General features: G+C 34.3%; 1 long non-coding RNA gene across 1 annotated transcript in view; it reads left to right on the forward strand.

Annotated features, from left to right (window-relative positions):
* The first annotated feature begins 559 nt into the window (after nt 1–559).
* LOC147581797 (uncharacterized) overlaps nt 560–18,995 on the forward strand; it is a 34,208-nt gene continuing 15,772 nt past the window's right edge. The window contains exons 1-2 of the long non-coding RNA XR_015249761.1: nt 560–698; nt 5,279–5,330. This is a non-coding gene — a long non-coding RNA (uncharacterized LOC147581797). The remainder of the gene's footprint in view (nt 699–5,278; nt 5,331–18,995) is intronic.

An 18,995-nucleotide genomic window follows, 5' to 3' on the forward strand; every position in this document is an offset into this window, starting at 1 on the left:
GATATACATATTACTAAATACGATAATGCTAGTAATTTTCTCACTCAATTTGTGTTTAAGGATATGTCACCAACAGTGATATTCAACTTCATCTGAAATTCAAAACATTGAAGTTAATTTTTAAATATTTTTATTGAGTTGAAGCTAGAGAGTTAAAGAACAGTTAAATTACTAGAAGATCGACTATATACACATGCAATGGATGCATTTTAACTAATGCAATCTTAGTGTTTAGCTCACTATAACCTAACCTGAAATTTTAAGTGTTGGTCTAGTTATTTTGAACTTATAACTTTAAAAATGCATGAACTCATTTAACATAAAATGTATAATTTCAAAATTAGATTAATTTCCCATTGCACTGGACTCTTTTCCGTCACCTCTTCCCTGATTACAGTTACTTGTATATTTCTTGACCTTTGACAAATTGAATAGATCATATATATGTATCAGTGTATGTATATATGTACACATGTACAATAATACTGAACATTTAAATTTCTAAAACATTATCAGATGTATTGCATAGTGAGATTCAAATTTCCATATCTTTATTTTATTTCTATTTTATTTTTATTTTACAGATGTAGAAATGGAGGCCCAAAGAAATTAACTAAGTTGTTGGTTATATAATTATTTAATGGGACTCTAGATCTTGATGTCAGGTCTTCTGATTGTTAAAGTAACTTTATTCCCAGGTAAGCCATGCTCACATGTTTACCTTCTTTTCCTTTTTTTCTCATATGCCGTAGAATAAGGATGTTGATTTACAATCTTTTACATTTTAATAAATATTTAAGATGTACATGTATTCATACTCTAGCTATGCAATACATCAAATATATAAAGTACCCATTTAAAACAAGACAACTTACATGCCATTAAACAAACTAAATATTTTGACTCCCAGATAGAAGCTAGTCTAGTTAAACTATTAAGATTCTGTAAGAATATATCCACATGAAACTTTTGCAAATGTGTCTGTGTACAGTTATATACAATATATTTTAACATTCAACTCAAATAATTATATTGAAACATCTTATTTCCTAAAAGGATGAAACGATGTACAGAATGACCCAAAATGTCATAGCGAGGCATGATTTCCTGTACATTTTTAAGGATAGGAAAAGTAAATTAAAAGTAGAAGTGTAAAAAGTAGATTATGTGGTGGCCTTCGGAAAGAAATGATTATAATGTAAACTGAAATGAAACTCCTATCTGGGAAAAAACGTAATCGAGCTTCATGAACAGCTGCACCTCAGAGGGTCAGGCATATGAGCAATTAAAATTAAACAAGTTGATTTTAATATGCCTTAGTAACTGTGATTGATCTTACCGAGCTGTTGTTGACTATACATCAAGAAACAATTTAGGATCCAGTTTAAAACAAAGTTTATAATCCTTGCTTAATGGATTTTGGTACCTCAGGCAATACCTTGCTGTAAAAATGATTACAATGTGCCCTGTCTCTGTGTAATCAATAAAACCTCTCTCTAAAATTAGTTAGGTTCCAGAGACTCCTCAGCGGGCTTGGCAGTGTCACGTCTGTAGAATTCCAAATAAGCCATCTATCATTATTTCCATACACGAGGTTCATTAGACACCTCATTCTTTATCTTATTAGCACTAAAGTCAGCTAAACAATCAAACCAAAAGGTCACCTTTAACAATACCTATTTAAACCAAAACATACATCAGAACATTATTAATACAATACATCAAAATGCAGTGGTAAGAATTCCTAGAAGGCGAATGAAGAGTTATTAAAGTAACTGAAAATATACACATTTGGAAGTTTAAGAAAAAACTTCTAAAGTGACATCTTAAAAAGAGAGATTTATTCTATTATTGAAATCCACAAACACAAAAACTCCTTTAGGTTGTACTATTTTGAAACATTTTTCTTTTGTATATCATGAAATTGAATTTGTAGTTTTTATGAAATGAAGGGACAAAATCAATAACTTTAGAGTTATTTTAAATTCTTTTTAAGATTATGCATTGCCCATAAGCACGTTTCCTGATTGTACTTGGTTTTTTAAATTACATTTTTGTCACTAATATTTTATGACAGGGTTCTTTGTTTTAAAGAAGTTGGTTCATTTCAGTTCTACAACTTATATAGCTAAAGAAATTTGAAGTTTCACTTCCATATACATTAAAGGTCTATTCACCTAGTAGTGAATGTTCTGCCTTTAAGTGAACCTAATATCAGAAATACATATAAGTTCTGGAAATGCGCTCGATATGTCACCCGGTGTATCATGTGAATAAAATGATAAATTAACTTAATACCTCTTTATATATTCATTAATTATAATTTACTTAACTCTCATTTTGTTTTACTTTTATATACTCAGATAAACTTAGTGATCAATAGAATTAATTTCTACATCCATAGTTAGGATGTATGTGGGTAGGTTGCGTGCTTACCTTAATCTAACGTCCTTTAGTTCCTTTATCCAACTGCAAAATGAATGAATATATATTTGTGTTTCTGTTGGATCAGTTGGGCCCCTAAGAATATATTTTGATAATTATTAGTGAGGAATGAAGACAAATATCTCTTGTTGAATATTTGTAGTAACTCCACTGAATGCTTTGTCATTGCTATGTGTATGATGAGTGTGAAATACTTTTTAATGGCACTATGTGCCAGACTCTATTCTGTGAACGTTTCGACTCTTGTAATCCCTCCCAAGTCAGCACTGTAGTTTAATTGCCATCATTATGTTTATTTCAGCTTGGTACTTTCAGATCCAAATGTGTCTCCCTGCCCTCTCCAAATACCCTGTTCTCACTGCCACTGGGATATATCACTTAATTAAGAAACGTAAATCATAACAATGTTAAGAAAGCCTTTGTTTTTCATTCTCTTTTATCACCCTAAGACAACACAGTGGAAGATGAGGGAGGGGGAATGTGACTTGCTATGCTGGTATAAAGGAGGTTTTAAAAGAGCTTAGAGAATGGTCAGAAAAGATGCCGAAGGAGAGGAGAGGCAAAAGGAATTTAAAGAGAAGATATTGTCTTGAAAAGTAATGAAGAGCTTAGGTGGAGGATGACAGGCTTAGCGTTTTTAAAATTGATTCAGAACATTTTAGAGAATCTTAGAAGAAAAGCATTATAGACGTCAATAAGCCTGATAGCCATATTAATTTAAATCAGCTAAAAATATGAAAAGACAGATGATATAGTTCTTTTGGCTTTTGTTGTTTTGTTTCTTTTTTAGGATTTAAGATTTGCTTTAAAGAACAGACTATTCCATGTTAAGATTATAATCATATGGTACCAGGACTAATAAACTACTGGAAGATACCAGATATTTCTAGTTAAGTATTTTAGTTGTTCAAGTGTGTTAAGTGAAAGAATTTTTGAACTTAGTGCTAACCTTAATGATCAATAAATAATTATAACTGATAACACAAAAGGTATTAATTAATAAATGGATGGTTGGGGCGCCTGGGTGGCTCAGTCGGTTGAGCGTCCGACTTCAGCTCAGGTCACGATCTCACGGTTCGTGAGTTCGAGCCCCGCGTCAGGCTCTGGGCTGATGGCTCGGAGCCTGGAGCCTGTTTCCGATTCTGTGTCTCCCTCTCTCTCTGCCCCTCCCCCATTCATGCTCTGTCTCTCTCTGTCTCAAAAATAAATAAACATTAAAAAAAATTAAAAAAAATAAATGGATGGTATTATTGGCAATAAATCTGAGAGGTAACTGAATATTGTAGAGAACAGCATTGGACTTCCTTCAGTTGTTTGCATGGATTTTTTTTTTTTTTTCTTTTAAGGGACATAATCACAGTGCTGGGTTCCAAGGCCTATAGCGCCACCCAGCCCCAACTTTAGAACAACTCCAGTGGTGTAGAAATATTTAACTATAAATCCATGTCCCTCCATCAGTTTGAATGTCTTAGGATCAAAAGGATGCCACAGTGCTATGTTATTTGGTCAAAGCAGTGCCTCTTTTCCGTGATTACTTTTTGTGCCTCCAGCTGCATGTTTAAGTGAATGTATTTTGATGTCAGATAGACCTATTTTGAATACTATGTGACTGCTTCCTCATCTGTAAAAGGTAATAATGCTTATCTCAAAAAACTGCTAGCGGGTTAAGTGTAAACTGCCTAGCAAAATATCTGACACATATTAAGTGCTCAATAAATGTTAATTATTACTATTATGGCTAGCTCTCAAATTGCTCTCTCATGGAGTTTATAGCACTTCAGGATGTTTATTACCTTTTGAATGATGCTTCAAGTTCTGTTTGCTTCACAAACAGTTTTATTGATAGGCAGTAGTATTCAACTTCATTTCAAAGTAAACAACTTTCCTTTTCAAGTTAGGTGGAAAAGAGTAGGAGGTAAGGAATGTCATGAAAGGAAACTGACAATGACAGAAGACCAGCCGCACCCAGCATAGACTAAAAGGGAGATTTCAGAAGCAAATGTGCCCCCCTTTCTGTTTCCACCTTTTTTATATGAGTCCTGCTGACACAGACCTGCCCTGAATGGCAAAATAAGAGAGGAACAGGGGTCAAGGATGGGTCCCAGGCATGCTGTGTTCTGTAGCTATCTAAGGGCCATAGCAAACCCTCACCCTGTAGATGTTTCTATGAGTCATTTAATTAAGGTATCTACTTCAGCCATTCATTTACTTATGTATTTAAAATATTAAATACCTTGTGGATGGTGTAGATAATGAAAAAAAAAGAGATTACTTGTCTTCATGCAATTCACAATCTAACACTACAGACAGCCAACTAAAAGAAGGCCAGAGAGTGATGAAATCATGTGAGGCCGTGATGGAGACAGGGTGGGGAAGATAGACTTATGCTGGAAGGACTTAAGTTAGTGACACTTTCCACTTGAGAAATGCATGCAAAGTCATAAAATATATGATGGTGTAAGCTACAAAGGAATTTTCTCTTCAATCCAGTAGAATCACAATTTGTGTCAGATGAAGCAAGACAGGTGAAAGCTTAAATATTAAAGAACATATTTAAGGATTGAGAGAAAATGAAGGAAATCTGAGGGTATTCATATAGCATGATGTCAGTACAGACAAAACATTTGAACATCCCTTTCTTGGGTCATGGAACTGAAAGGAAAATAAACTCCAATTCTGAAAATTTTAGAGGATTTTCTCTTTCAGATAGTAAATTTCAAGATATGTTTCCATTTTCTCAGTGTTTAAATTCTTTATATTTACAAAATTAAACCAAAGCTACAGGTTTTGCTTAAATTGGGGGTGAAGGTCTATTTTTTTTCCTTTTTGACAGATGACTTTGCCCAATGTTTGGTGTTGAGTTTCCATCAAGAGAATAAAACTCAGTAAGTCCATCTACCCGTGCTTTTAAAATCAGATGCCTTTTACAAAGAAGTAAGGTTAGTGAATTTTTTAAAAAGAGAACTGCACAACAGAATGTTTTTAATGCTTAGGCAACAGCAGGCTAATAGAAAGCACATTATCAGGGTCAGCAAATGCTGTCATTCTTAAGGGTGGATATGCTCAGTCTCATGTTCTTGAGGGAGTAATACCTGGTGGTCTCTAGAGATTTTCCTGAGTGAAAAAATGGTAAAACCTGCTTTCCAGTTGAGTGATTCTCTGTCACCCTACAATGAAAACAGTTAAAATCTGGTTAGGTATCAAAGTATGCATCTTCCAGTACTTTCTTTTCCATTTGAAATGTTAAGGAAGAAACAATGGATAACCCATCATGATTCTTCTGCTTGAAACTGCAGATCTGATCTTACATAAATTCAAGGAAAATTCCAGAGTGAACAAAATTGTTGTATATGATTTTTTTAACTTCCACGTTTTTAAAAATTTTGGCATGACTAATGTTAAAAATATTTAATGAAACAAGAATAGTATGGACATAGAGATCTTAAAATAATCCAGATTTTGCCACTCTTGCTTTATCTAGTTGTTATTGTTTCCTTATTTTTTTAAGGTATTTTATCTGATTCATTAATTTTTTAAAGTAAAGTTTATTTATTTATTTTGAGAGAGAGAGAGAGAGAGAGAGAGAGAGAGAGGGCATGAGCAGGGGAGGGGCAGAAAGAGAGGGGGAAAGAGAGAATCCCAAGCAGGCTCTGCGCTAACAGTGTGGGGATCAAACTCACAAACCATGAAATCACAACCTGAGCTGGAAGTCAGACGCTTAACCAACTGAGCCACCCAGGCACCCCTGCTAAGGTATTTTAAAGGTCATTGATTTTGTTCAATTAAACTATCTAGGTGACAACTACATATCAGTTTATAGAAATATTTTTCATCCTTTTTCTGCTGCAGAGTACTCTTTCATATAGATATACTATAATTTATTCATCTTCTGTGGTTGGGCAGTTTGCTTGTTTATAAATTTTGCTATCAGTAATTAAATTTATACACTTGAAGTATTGTATTTTAGAAGACACATACACACTTTAGGGGAATTTTTAGGTTCCTAGAAGGTTCCTAGAAGGATCCTGGAATTTGGATATGTGGTTCAAATGCAAATGTCATTTATTGAGTGTAGTCAACTTTCTCTGAGTGTTTGAGAAGACTGCCTTGCCAACATGAGTTGCCACTCTGATAGGCAATCAATGATGCTGCAAGCGATTTTCATTCACATTTCTCTTGTTATGAGTGAAGCATTGTGTATTTCATATGTTTAAGGATTGTGTACATATTTTTTTCCCCTGAGGGTTGGCTACTCATGTGTTTTTGCTATTTTTATCTGAATTTTAAGAACAATTTGTCTTAGATATAAATTGCAAATATTGTCTCCTAGTTTGTCATTTGTATTTTGACATTACTTTTGATGTTTCTTGCTGTAACTTTTAAAAATACCATCACATTTATCTTGTTTCTTATTGCTTTTGGATTTGACACCACAAATTATTTATCTATGCTTTGTTGTTAATGTTTGTATAGATATTTCTTTTTCATCTCATCTCTGATTCATTTGGAATTTATTTTGGTCATAATAGGAGTTATAAGTCCATTTTTTAAACAAATGTGACATATAGGTTTTGCTGATGCCTTTTATCAGATTGAGAAATTTCCCTTGTATTTTTAGTTTGCTGAGAGTTATCATGAAATGGGTGTGAATTTTATAAAATGTTTTTCATCATTTAATATGATCATGGGATTGATCTTATTTATGTTGAGAATATAGTAGACTATATGAGTTGATTTTTTAGTATATCATCAGTCTTGACTTCCCAGGAGAAAACCCACTTTATTAGTAGATTTTACCTGGTTTTATATTTTTGAATTAATGTCTATGTTCATGAGGAATATTGTTGTGTAGTGTTTTTTTTTTTCTTTTTCTTTTTTTTTTCTTTGCTTTTTTCTTCTTTGTGTACTGTCTTTTGTCTATTTGGGTACCAGGGAAATATTCCTCTCATAAAATAAATTGGAAAGTGTTCCTCTGTCTTTTCTTTTTAGGAAGAAATAGTTTAGAGTTGGTCATAGTTCCTCTTTCATGTTTGGTGAAATTTTCCATTGAAGTATCATAGCCTGAAGGTATCTTTTTGCCAAGGTCTGTCAGGGGGGAGGTTTTTAATGATTCCTTACTAGTTTTAGTGCTGTTCAGGTTATGTATTTCATCTTGCTGAGATTGGACAGATGATGATTTTCAAGGAATTTCTTCAATACATTTAAGTTGTCAAATTTATGTGTGTAGAACTTCTTCAACCATTTTTGAAAACCAGGAAGCATTATATTTAATAGTTTCCTAACTTTGGTAGCTAAGCAATAACTACCCTCATGATTTCGATTGCACTAGTATAGCTAGGCATTATAATAAGGCAAGAAAAAAAAACCTAGTTGAAATGATGACATTGTTTAGCTCATCTCAGTGCTAGCATCAATATATAAAACAATCTAATTCTAAATTCTAGAGTAAGTGGAAATTGAAAGAAAAAAACTTACAATAGCATCAAAAGTGTGAAATACTTTGGCAACAGATATGCCGGTCTTAGATATCTAAAACTGTAAAAAGATAAACTTAAGAGCTAAATAAGGAAGATAAACTAAATAAGGAAGATAAACTTAAGAGCTAAATAAAGGAAGAAATATACCATGTTTATGGACCAGAAGAAACAATAACATTAACTTGTTTTTGCAAATTTATCTGTAGAATTACAGCAACCCTAGTCAAAATCCCAGCAGACTTTTTGTTGGGAATGATCATCTGATTTTATCTTTTATTTTATTTTATTATTTACTTAGAAGACTCCTCCCCCCCCTTTTAACCTGCTGTGTTTCATGCCACCAGATTCTCAGCCCATATAACATCATTTAGGTGCACTTCTTTAGGAAAGGGAAGGACACTGAGAGAATCCAGGATGCTTTCAAACAAATTTTCTGTCATCTGTCATCTGGCTTGATGAGTAGCACTTTTAATGTGAGATGTCAGAGTGATGTTCTTCAACTTCAGCAGAAGATGATCTCTGGGCCATAGGTATGGAAATGATCATAGACCTAAAACTAAAATGTAGAACTCTAAATTTCCAGAAGAAAACAGAAGGAATTCCTTGAGTTAGACAAAGTTATCTTAGGACACAAAAAGAATGAATCATAAAACAATGAATTTTGCTGCATCAGGATTAAAAAGCTCTCTTCAAAAGACATTTAACAAATGAAACGACTACCTAGAACCTGGAATAAAATAATTGTAAACATATTCCTGTTAAGGATTTTACTTTGGTATATAACAAGAACTCCCCAAATTCAAAAATTAGAAAGCAATCCATTACAGAGTGCTAAAGGACTTGTACAGACATTAAACCCATAGAAGAAAAATGACTGGCAAATAAGCACGGGAAAAGATGCTCAGTAAGGAAGTACACATTAAACTCCAATAAGATACCGCTCCCTACCCATTAGAATAGCTAAAACAAGCGAGCAATAACAGAAAACCCAAACAACAACAACTGAGAATACCAATTGCTGAAAAGTCACAGGACCATTGGATCTTTCATGCTGCCTGTGAAAATGCAGCATTATACAACCATATATATAAACCATACAATCCAAAGATCTCACTCCTAGACTAGAGAAATGAATAAAATGTCCACACAAAGACTATGTTTTATAGTGTTATTCATAATCTACAAAATTTAGTTAATTGTCTAGTGAATTACAGCATTATTCATAATCAGCAAAATTTAGTGGATTATCTATTATCAATTACCTTAAACATCTGATTTAGAACAAAAAATGTTAACCATCTCACTTTTTTGTTGATCAGGAATTCAGGAGTAGCTTGCCCAAGCCATTCTAGTTTAGGATCTTAAGTGTGGTTTCAACTAGGATATTAGTCAGGATGTAGTCACTTATTTGAGGAGGGTGGGCATACCTCCACTGTGGTTTTCTCACATAACTGTTTCACTGATATTGACTGTTGGCAAAAGGCCTCAGTCGTTTACCATGAGACATTCTTTTTTTTTTTTTTAATATATGAAGTTTATTGTCAATTTGGTTTCCATACAATACCCAGTGCTCATTCCAAAAGGTGCCTTCCTCAATACCCATCACCCACCCTCCCCTCCCTCCCACCCCCATCAACTCTCAGTTTGTTCTCAGTTTTTAGGAGTCTCTTATGCTTTGGCTCTCTTCTACTCTAACCTCTTTTTTTTTTTTTTTTTCCTTCCCCTCCCCCATGGGTTTCTGTTAAGTTTCTCAGGATCCACATAAGAGTGAAACCATATGGTATCTGTCTTTCTCTGTATGGCTTATTTCACTTAGCATAACACTCACCATGAGACATTCTTTAGAGGGCTACTTGAACATCCTCATGGTGTGTCACCTGGGGAAGATGGACTACAGTGTGATTAGAAGAAAAAAAAAAGAGAGAGATAGAGAGAAACTATCTTCCCTGCATCTTAACTCCTCTATTACCATGTTAATCTTTGATTTAGAAACATGCATCTGGCACCTACCATGTATCACAATCTGTACTAGGTAGTAGAAAGGGCAAAATAAGTGAGGCAAAGCTCCTGCCTTTAAGCACTTTCTAGTGTGTTCATACAAATGGACAAAAGTAGAGTTCTTGAAATATAGCTTTGTAAATTATTAAATATGTCTGTTTCTGTAAAATTATTTTTCACTGAAATAAGCATATAATGTAGTTCTTTTCTTAAAAATATACATAAAAATATCATTAAAATACCATAAAAAGTTTTAGTTTTTCTATAGATATTTCAAACTCATTTCAAGTACATTTACATTTTTAGAGTAAAACTTTAGAATCCAATATGGAATAAAGATCCATGTTTTGGGGCTCCTGGGTGGCTCAGTTGGTTAAACATTTGACTTCAGCCCAGGTCATTGTCTCACAGTTTGTGAGTTCGAGCCCTGCATCGAGCTCTTTGCTGACAGCTCAGAGCCTTGAGTCTGCTTTGAATTCTGTGTCTCCCCTCTTTCTCTGCCCCTTCCCAGCTGTGCACTCTCTCTCTCTCTCAAAAATAAATAAACATTAAAAAAAAATCCATGTTTTTAGTATTGGAAATTCCCAATACAATAAAGTTGTTTATCCATTTCTATGAAAAATAGGACTATCTTCAGTCACCATCTCTAAACATAAGGAAAGATAATCTGTGAAATTTTGATAGATCCTTTTTATATCTCTGTAATTAAAAAAAACTTTTATTAAACTGTAATATGCACATTGGAAAGAGCATTTATTGTAAGGGTGCTGTCCAAGGAATTTTCTCAAACTGAATAACCTGTGTTACTAGCAACAGAGTAAGAAATAGAATATTATAAATATCCAATAACCCCTTGATCCATTTTTGATTACTTCATCTCCCCAACAGTAACTGTTCTCCTGAAATCTGTTGACATAGTTTTGCTTGTTTTTGATCTTTATGGAAGTTGAGTTATACTGTGTGTACTCTTATTTCTAGTCACTGTCATTTAATGTTATGTCTGTGAAATTCATTCTGTGCTGCATATGATTTTGGATTATTGATTCTCACTGTTGTGTATTGCTGTGAATAACCATAATTTATCAGTTCTACTCTTTCAGGCATTTTAAGTAGTTTCAAGTTTAGAGATCTAGCAAAGAGTATTGCTATAAACATTTGATTGTGTAGTTTCATATATATATATATATATTTCTGCTAGGCATATACCCAAGAGTGGAATAGCTGGGTTGAGGATAGGCATATGCTTAGATTTATAAAATCCTGCTAAAGAGTTTTGAAAGTGGGTATATATAGTTTGTCTTAAAATTTTCTCTTGCTTGCTTCTCATACCTTTCCAGTAAAATGCCAGTCATGGCATGGTAGAACAAATATAGGCATTGCCCAAAGTAATCCAGAAGAATAGAATTCCTTTGAAATCCTGAAAATTTACATCAGCTTTATTTTTTATTTTCTCTCTTGTCTGAGTTTAACCAAGGTACAGTTATTGATCACTTAAATTATGTAATACCCACCTAAATTGTGAGTAAAATTGAAGCACCCAGAGCATCACTGTCAACTCTACATCATCTAGTGTACCACTTCCTACCCGTAGAGATAACCCAGTTTGAGAAGTAGACTAATACTAGGCTATAACAAGGGCAGAATGGACCTAATGTCTATTGAGTGTCTATTATATGACAGTCATTGTCTGGGACTAGCATGTGCATAATAATCTCATTATCCCTCATCATACAAATCCTCATGAGGGGGATATTGTTATCCTTATTTGTATAAATTAAAAAAAAAAAGAAGTAGAGGATATGTAGGATGTATCTGGTCTATTTCACTGAGTTTGTGTGGTTTGTGAAGTTTTAGAAAGGGAACTTTTTACTATATTTTGTCAGTTTGTATGGGAAAGATGGTGAGTGGGGTAGAGGACAGAAGATATGTTTGAAAATGCTGTGAACTAGATTTAAAAGACCAGGGTTTAGATCATGTTCTGCTCCTGGCTATGTTACATAAGGCGAGATTTTTAATTCTTCTGAGTTTCAGTTATCACTACATGTAAATGTGAGATAATATTCTCTTCCTACTTGCATGGGTTTCTGTAAGAACTACACATAGTGAAAAAAAAAAAAAAGAAATAACAAAAGGTAATGTCAGAATGTTACACAAATTAAAGTACTTAGTCTACTCATCATTTCTGTGCACATTTTTTTCTGTAATATTTCCCCCCAGTTGTATGATTGCCCATAACACAGTGCTTATTTTTTTTGGAAGTCAAGTTTATTGAGGAATAATTTACACACCGTAAAATTCTGCCTTTTTTTTTTTTTTTCCAACTTTTTTTTTTTTTTTTTTTTTATTTATTTTTGGGACAGAGAGAGACAGAGCATGAACGGGGGAGGGGCAGAGAGAGAGGGAGACACAGAATCGGAAACAGGCTCCAGGCTCCGAGCCATCAGCCCAGAGCCCGACGTGGGGCTCGAACTCACGGACCGCGAGATCGTGACCTGGCTGAAGTCGGAAGCTTAACCGACTGCGCCACCCAGGCGCCCCAAATTCTGCCTTTTTAAGAAGGCTTGCATTCTAGGGCAAAGCTATAAGACTTGGGGAAGTTGTCTTCTTTTGGTCTCAGTTTCCGGATCTTTATTTTTTTTTTAAGTTTATTTATTTATTTTGAAAGAGAGGGAGAGAGTGAGTGAGCATGCCAGGGCAGGGGAGGGGCAGAGAGAAGAGAAGGAGAGAGAGAGAGAGAGGAATCCCAAGCAAGTGGTCACCACAGAGCCTGAGGCGAGGCTCAATCTCAAGAACCATGAGATCATTACCATGAGATCAAGAGCTGGATTCCTAACCAACTGAGCCACCCAGGCATCCCACCAGATCTTTAAAGAAAGGGAAGGTAGCTAGAAAATTACAAAGTTCTGTATTTTCCTTTTTTTAATGTTTATTTATTTTTGAGAGAGAGAGAGAGAGAGAGAGAATGAATCCCAAGCAGGCTCCAGGTTCTGAGCTGTCAGCACAGAGCCCCACATGGGGCTTAAACTCATGAACTGTGAGATCATGACCTGAACAGAAGTTGGATGCTCAACTGACTGAGTCACCCAGGCACCCCCTCTATTTTCCTTTGATGCAATTTAGATTTCTGGTCATTATGTTTAGTAAGGGGCAGGTGAAGTGGGAATGACTTTGGGAGTGCTAACTATTCTAATTTTAAAGATAAGTGCATACATTTACATGTCAGTTTACATTGCAGATGTAATAATTGAGAAACACAGGAAGAGGCAGAATTAGCAGTTTTTTTTTAAAGAGGAATAATTGATTCGCTTATAAAAAGAAATACCTTAAATTGATAACTTACTTGTGTACATAGGTAAGAGTTTCCTCAAGCCTAGAAATCTCCAGAATATAAAATTCTTTCTAAAAATATTCAACGCAATTCCAGTTTCTATCTATAATGTTCGAACAATTTTGCAGAGCATGTAAGGCTCTTAGTCAGTTTTCCATCCATGGTTTCCAGAGTTCTCTTCTAAAGCTCACCCAAGTCCTTCTTCATGACATCTCTGAAACAGCTGTGAGATTTTGCCTTGGGAGTCATGTTTTGGTGCATCCTTTGCCTTGAAGCACTTACTTCTCAAAAGCTCACTTTAGACCATCTCTCCTCTGGGAAGGCATTCTTATTATTTCCAGCTATAGATTGTGAGCACTGAGGTTTGCTCCATTAACTTTGACTCACCGGTGCATCATATAGTGCTTGGGCACATAGTTGACATATGTAGTATATCCTTCATGAATAAATGAATATCTTCATTAAATAACATTTGCATATTTTAGGCAATTCTTTAAATAATTTCACATTACTTTGTGAATTTCCTAGAAGTGACATTGCTTCATCGCCAGTTATGTGCTATATCCATTTATATTTAAGTTTCACCTTGTTAAAGAATAATATGTAATATAAATACTAAATTTCAGTAATTTTTACATTAGGTGAACATACTTTTACAAATACCAGTGTTAAAACAAAAGAAATACAATCCTTTATTATGTACCAAATGGTTGTGAATGAAGTTTTATTTTTGGTATGACTGAATGAAAACACTAGATTTGCTAAGATTTGCCAGTTATTATCAATTTCTTCCTCAGCTGTTTGATTGTTTTACTTTAACAATTAACAGAAGCTAATGTGGATTTCTAAATTGAAGACATTCAGTTTGATCATGAACATCTGGAAGCATAATATACAATTTTTGTTATGTGCTTTAGGAAAGAGTAAAAAGGGAGTGATTATGAAAAAAAATATTTTAAAGGGTAAAGGAATATTTAGAAAAACAGAAGCTGTCTTCAATCCTTTGATCCTTGATTTAATATAAAGTTATCTTACTTAATTTACTCTTGTGCTTACTTAAATAGTTCAACTTATTCATATATACTGTTGAAAAAAATCAAATATTTAAGTATATTACTATTAATATCTGAAAGTATCTGAGAAAGATGTGTTCTCACTTATTAAGAAAGGTAGTATTTAAACATTATGCTACAGGGGCGCCTGGGTGGCGCAGTCGGTTAAGCGTCCGACTTCAGCCAGGTCACGATCTCGCGGTCCGTGAGTTCGAGCCCCGCATCAGGCTCTGGGCTGATGGCTCAGAGCCTGGAGCCTGTTTCACATTCTGTGTCTCCCTCTCTCTCTGCCCCTCCCCCGTTCATGCTCTGTCTCTCTCTGTCCCAAAAATAAATAAACGTTGAAAAAAAAATTAAAAAAAAAAAAAAAACATTATGCTACAGTTTGATGATGCCATCCCTTGACAGAGAACAAAAACAATAAACGCATGCTCTATAGATTTTAGTATTTATGTCAACCTCACCCAGTATCTTCAATTCCTATGACAAATTTCTCCAAAGTACTATTTGCAAAAGATTTGCATAGGAAATAATACATGTGCAACTCATGTATTATATAGGAAATAATACAAAGGAACTTATCATGCTAAATGCTTTTGGAACTTATTATTGTATTTCCTATTCTTATTTTCCATGGGTGATTACAAACTGATATCCCCTAGAACTCTTTAAGAGACCTCTGTAAAATGCTGACACAGAGGAAAGAAAACATGCACTTGGATACATTCACAATATGTTCAGAAACTTGTCTTAAACTCTCAACCAGGCAGTATGCTTGAGAATTGAAGTTACCTTAAGTGTTTGTTCTGATGAGGACTGAGAATTTTAGACAGAAATTTACAAATTATTTCAGATTTTAGAAAATGAGGTTAAGTGAATTTGAAGAACAGAAAGCAGATGTAGGTGCTGAGCATATTCATGATTGAGAAGTTGCTCGTAGAGAAGACAGAACAGAAAGGAAAACATTTATATCCTACTTTGCAAATTTAATAGCAGGGCTTTTCAATTCTTACTTCGTATTTTACACAAGCATAGCCCTATCCCTACTGGGTATAAAACTGATAATTATAATGCAGAAGTATGGGAGTACTGACTGAAGTCTTAGAGTTAGATATAATTATTTTAACCTTTAGCAAAGTAATAAAGTATATGCACATGGTAAAGCATCAAATATTTCGGGAAGTCTTATTGTGAAACAAGAAACCTCTCATCCCTCCCTTCCTTAGTAAAAACCTGACTCCCTGGAGGTATCTGCAAGCATTTTCCATAATTAATTATTTTAGTGCTTTTATAGCTCTAATTATTATGTTTAATTAGTGATTTGTTTATTTAACTATAGATTATTACAGGTATTGTTGTTTTAATGATTTTTTCCAGCATGCTCCTATCTTGTTTTTTTTAACTTGTTCATTTCTCTTGGAATTTTTCTCTAAAACATTCTGTGTTTGCTTCACTTCACTCAGATCTCTTCATGTGTCACCTCCATTGAGCAGCTGTTTGTCTAAACTAGCTATTCTCCCCTCCCCCAATTTACTTTTCCTGATTCTATTTACCATTGCATGATATTATATATTTGTTGTGTAATTGATTTCCTGCTTCTCTCCCTTGTTAGTGAGTTATGTAACAGAGGGCATTTTTCTTTTGCTTTATTAGTGTATGTATTGTTTAGAACAATATTAGGCAAATTGTAGGAATTTGTCAAATATTTGTTAAATACATCAGTGGATAAAGTGCTTAGAATAATGCCAGATATGCAGGGTTACTGGTTAATTATTATTATTATAAAATTTAAAAATCTCATAAACTCAAGAAATGTTTATCTTGTTTATAATATTAACATGGGCATACCAGTTTCAGTTAAATTTAAGATGGATTTTAGATAATCAAAACTATTCCTGTGCACAAATGTTATTTATTTTTACTATCCAGTAGATGTGATATGTGTGTAAGATAAAGGGTACTTAGAAATGTGTCACAAAGGTAGCCACTTAATGTGTAATTGGGTTATATGTATTTAACAAATTTTTATTTTGGAATAATTTCAGATCTACAGAAAGTTGCAAGAGAGTATACCCTTCACCTAGCTTTCCTGAACGGTAGTATTTTATATAATCATTTGTCAAAACTAGAAAATTAACATTGGTACAGTGCTGTTAATTAAAGTATAGGCTTTATTTGTGCTTTTTCAGTTATGATATTTTTCTGTTCCAAGACCTAATCCAGGATATTACATTGCATTTAATCACAATGTCTCCTCCTTATCTCTTCCAATCTTTACAGTTTCTCAGCCTTTTTGTTTCTCATGACCTTGAGAATTTTGAAGAGTACTGGTCAGGTATATTTTGAGAATTTGTATTTGATATTTTCTCATGGTTAATCTGGGGTTATGGATTTTTTTTTTTAGAGATAAGAGAGAGAGAATAAGTGGGGTAGGGACAGAGAGAGAGAGGAAGAGAGGGAATCCCAAGCAGGCTCAATGCTCAGTGTGGAACCCAATGCGGGGCTTGATCCCACAACCCAGAGACCATGACCTGAGCCTAAAATCTAGAGTCATACGTTCAACTGACTGAGCTATCCAGATGCTGCTAGGGTTATGAGTTTCTGGTAGGTAAAATATTTGGTACAGAACATGTTAAAGAAGTTATTTAGATAAAAGTCCAAGTATAATTATAAGCTTACTAGAAGGCCAATTACATTTTTAAAAATTTTCATTTCTTAAGAGTCTATGGACTCTTTTCATGTCAATCAGTGGCACACCAGAATTGGGATTATATTTTTATTTAAAATATGGATCTGAATTTGAGATACTTAACAGAAGACCATGGAGGAAAGGAAGGGGAAAAATAGTTTCAAAGAGAGAGGGAGGCAAACCCATTAGAGACTCTTAAATACAGAGAACAAATAGAGGGTTGTGGAGGTGGTGGGGGGGGAGGGGAAAACAGGTGGTGGACATTGAGGAGGGCACTTGTTGGGATGAGCACTGGGTGTTGTATGTAAGTGATGAATTATGGGAATCTACTCCCGAAGCTAAGAGCACACTATATACACTGTATGTTAGCTAACTTGACAATGAATATATCTAAAAAATAAAATAAAATATGGACCTGTTTTATGTCAAGGTGTAAACAGTGGGTCAAGGTGTGTGTCGGGGCTTGTGTCAAGGTGTAAACAATGGGTAATATTTTTAAATTGGCATTGATACTTTCCAATGGTCCTTTGAAGGACAAAGTTGCTGCTCTTGCTGCTGATGCTGCCGTTCTTCTGCTTCTTTTCTTCCTCTTCCTGTTCTTTTCATCTTCCTCGCTTCCTCCTCCACCTTCTTTATATTAGGCAATTGCTGTATTTTTTATAAACTTTACACAGTCTTAAGATTTAGTGAAACATTTTCCTTTATAACCTCCCACATACTTTCTATTTTTGAACAAAGCCTTCACTGTAATAATAAGCATTGATAAAGATAATTCTCATGGCAATTTATTTGTTCATTTCCACTCTGGGTGGGTTTTTGAGATTCTATTTTTTAGCATGTCATGTTCTTGAAAATGCATCTTCTTATTCAGGTTATATATTAGAGCTTCTCCTATTTCCAGGTTAAAGCAGACGACAGTAGCTATTTGACCTATGAGATATCTTCCAATGTGTGTATTGCCCTTAACTCCTGATGATACTGTTATGGATACTAAGAGTACTTGTGTCTTCATTACAACAATTGCTTGTCAAATGATCATTACTAATCTTGTGATAAATTATAATTCACAAGCAGAATGTGTTTTAGATAGTAAGAGTATCAATCTGTCAACTGGATTTGTAAGAAAAATCAAAATAATTAAAGTCAAAGAAAATTTCAGGTGATTTTTAAGAGATTAGGGATAGAAATTCATATTATACAGACACAAACACTCAGTCAAAACGATGCAGAGGGTAAAAAATGGACAATTGTGAAAAGTTGGTCAGTAAATCTAAAATATAACTCATATATTATTATGTTTTGATTATTACATGTGAGTATATATGTTTTATATAGGTACATTTTATTATATTATGGGGTTTTGATATGGATGGACCTTTTATTCAAGAGTATCTTCTTGGCTATGACGAAAGACAATTCCTCTGAATTTGTCTTCATACAATATCAAATAATAATTTACCATTAACATAACATAAAAATACAGTGAATACTTATATAGCACATACCACGTATGTCCTAAAGTTGAGGGGACAAGAAGAACAAATTTTCCAAAGAGGATAATGCGAGTTTATAGTAAGAATGGAATGCCAATATCTATCCTATGGTTCCCTGTTTCATGTATTATACCTGCTGGGGACACAGCGACATATAAGTTGTTGATATAGTGTGATATAGGGATCATTGAGGATGGGCCCCAACCTCTCAGGGTATTGTTTCCAAACTGGTGCCTCAGATGTACCTTCAAAAGGCCTTTTGACTGTTCTATCAGGCTGGCAGTTTCTGAGTGGTGCAGCATGTGATAAGGGCAGTGAGTCTAATGGGAATGTGCCCACCGTTAGGACTCCTTTGCTCTAAAGTGAGTGCCTTGTTCCCATGCAATATTATGTAGAATTTTCCATCTAGGGTCAATAGTTACCGAATACTGAATGCATTTGGAGAGTGGTGCTGGCTGACTGTGCTGGCAGCTATGCACATAATGTGATCACATGTTGCATCCAAAATTTCTG

Source organism: Puma concolor, chromosome B1 (genome assembly GCF_028749965.1).
Source record: "Puma concolor isolate L17-30 chromosome B1, mPumCon1.1.hap2, whole genome shotgun sequence".
NCBI classification, from domain to species: domain Eukaryota; kingdom Metazoa; phylum Chordata; class Mammalia; order Carnivora; family Felidae; genus Puma; species Puma concolor.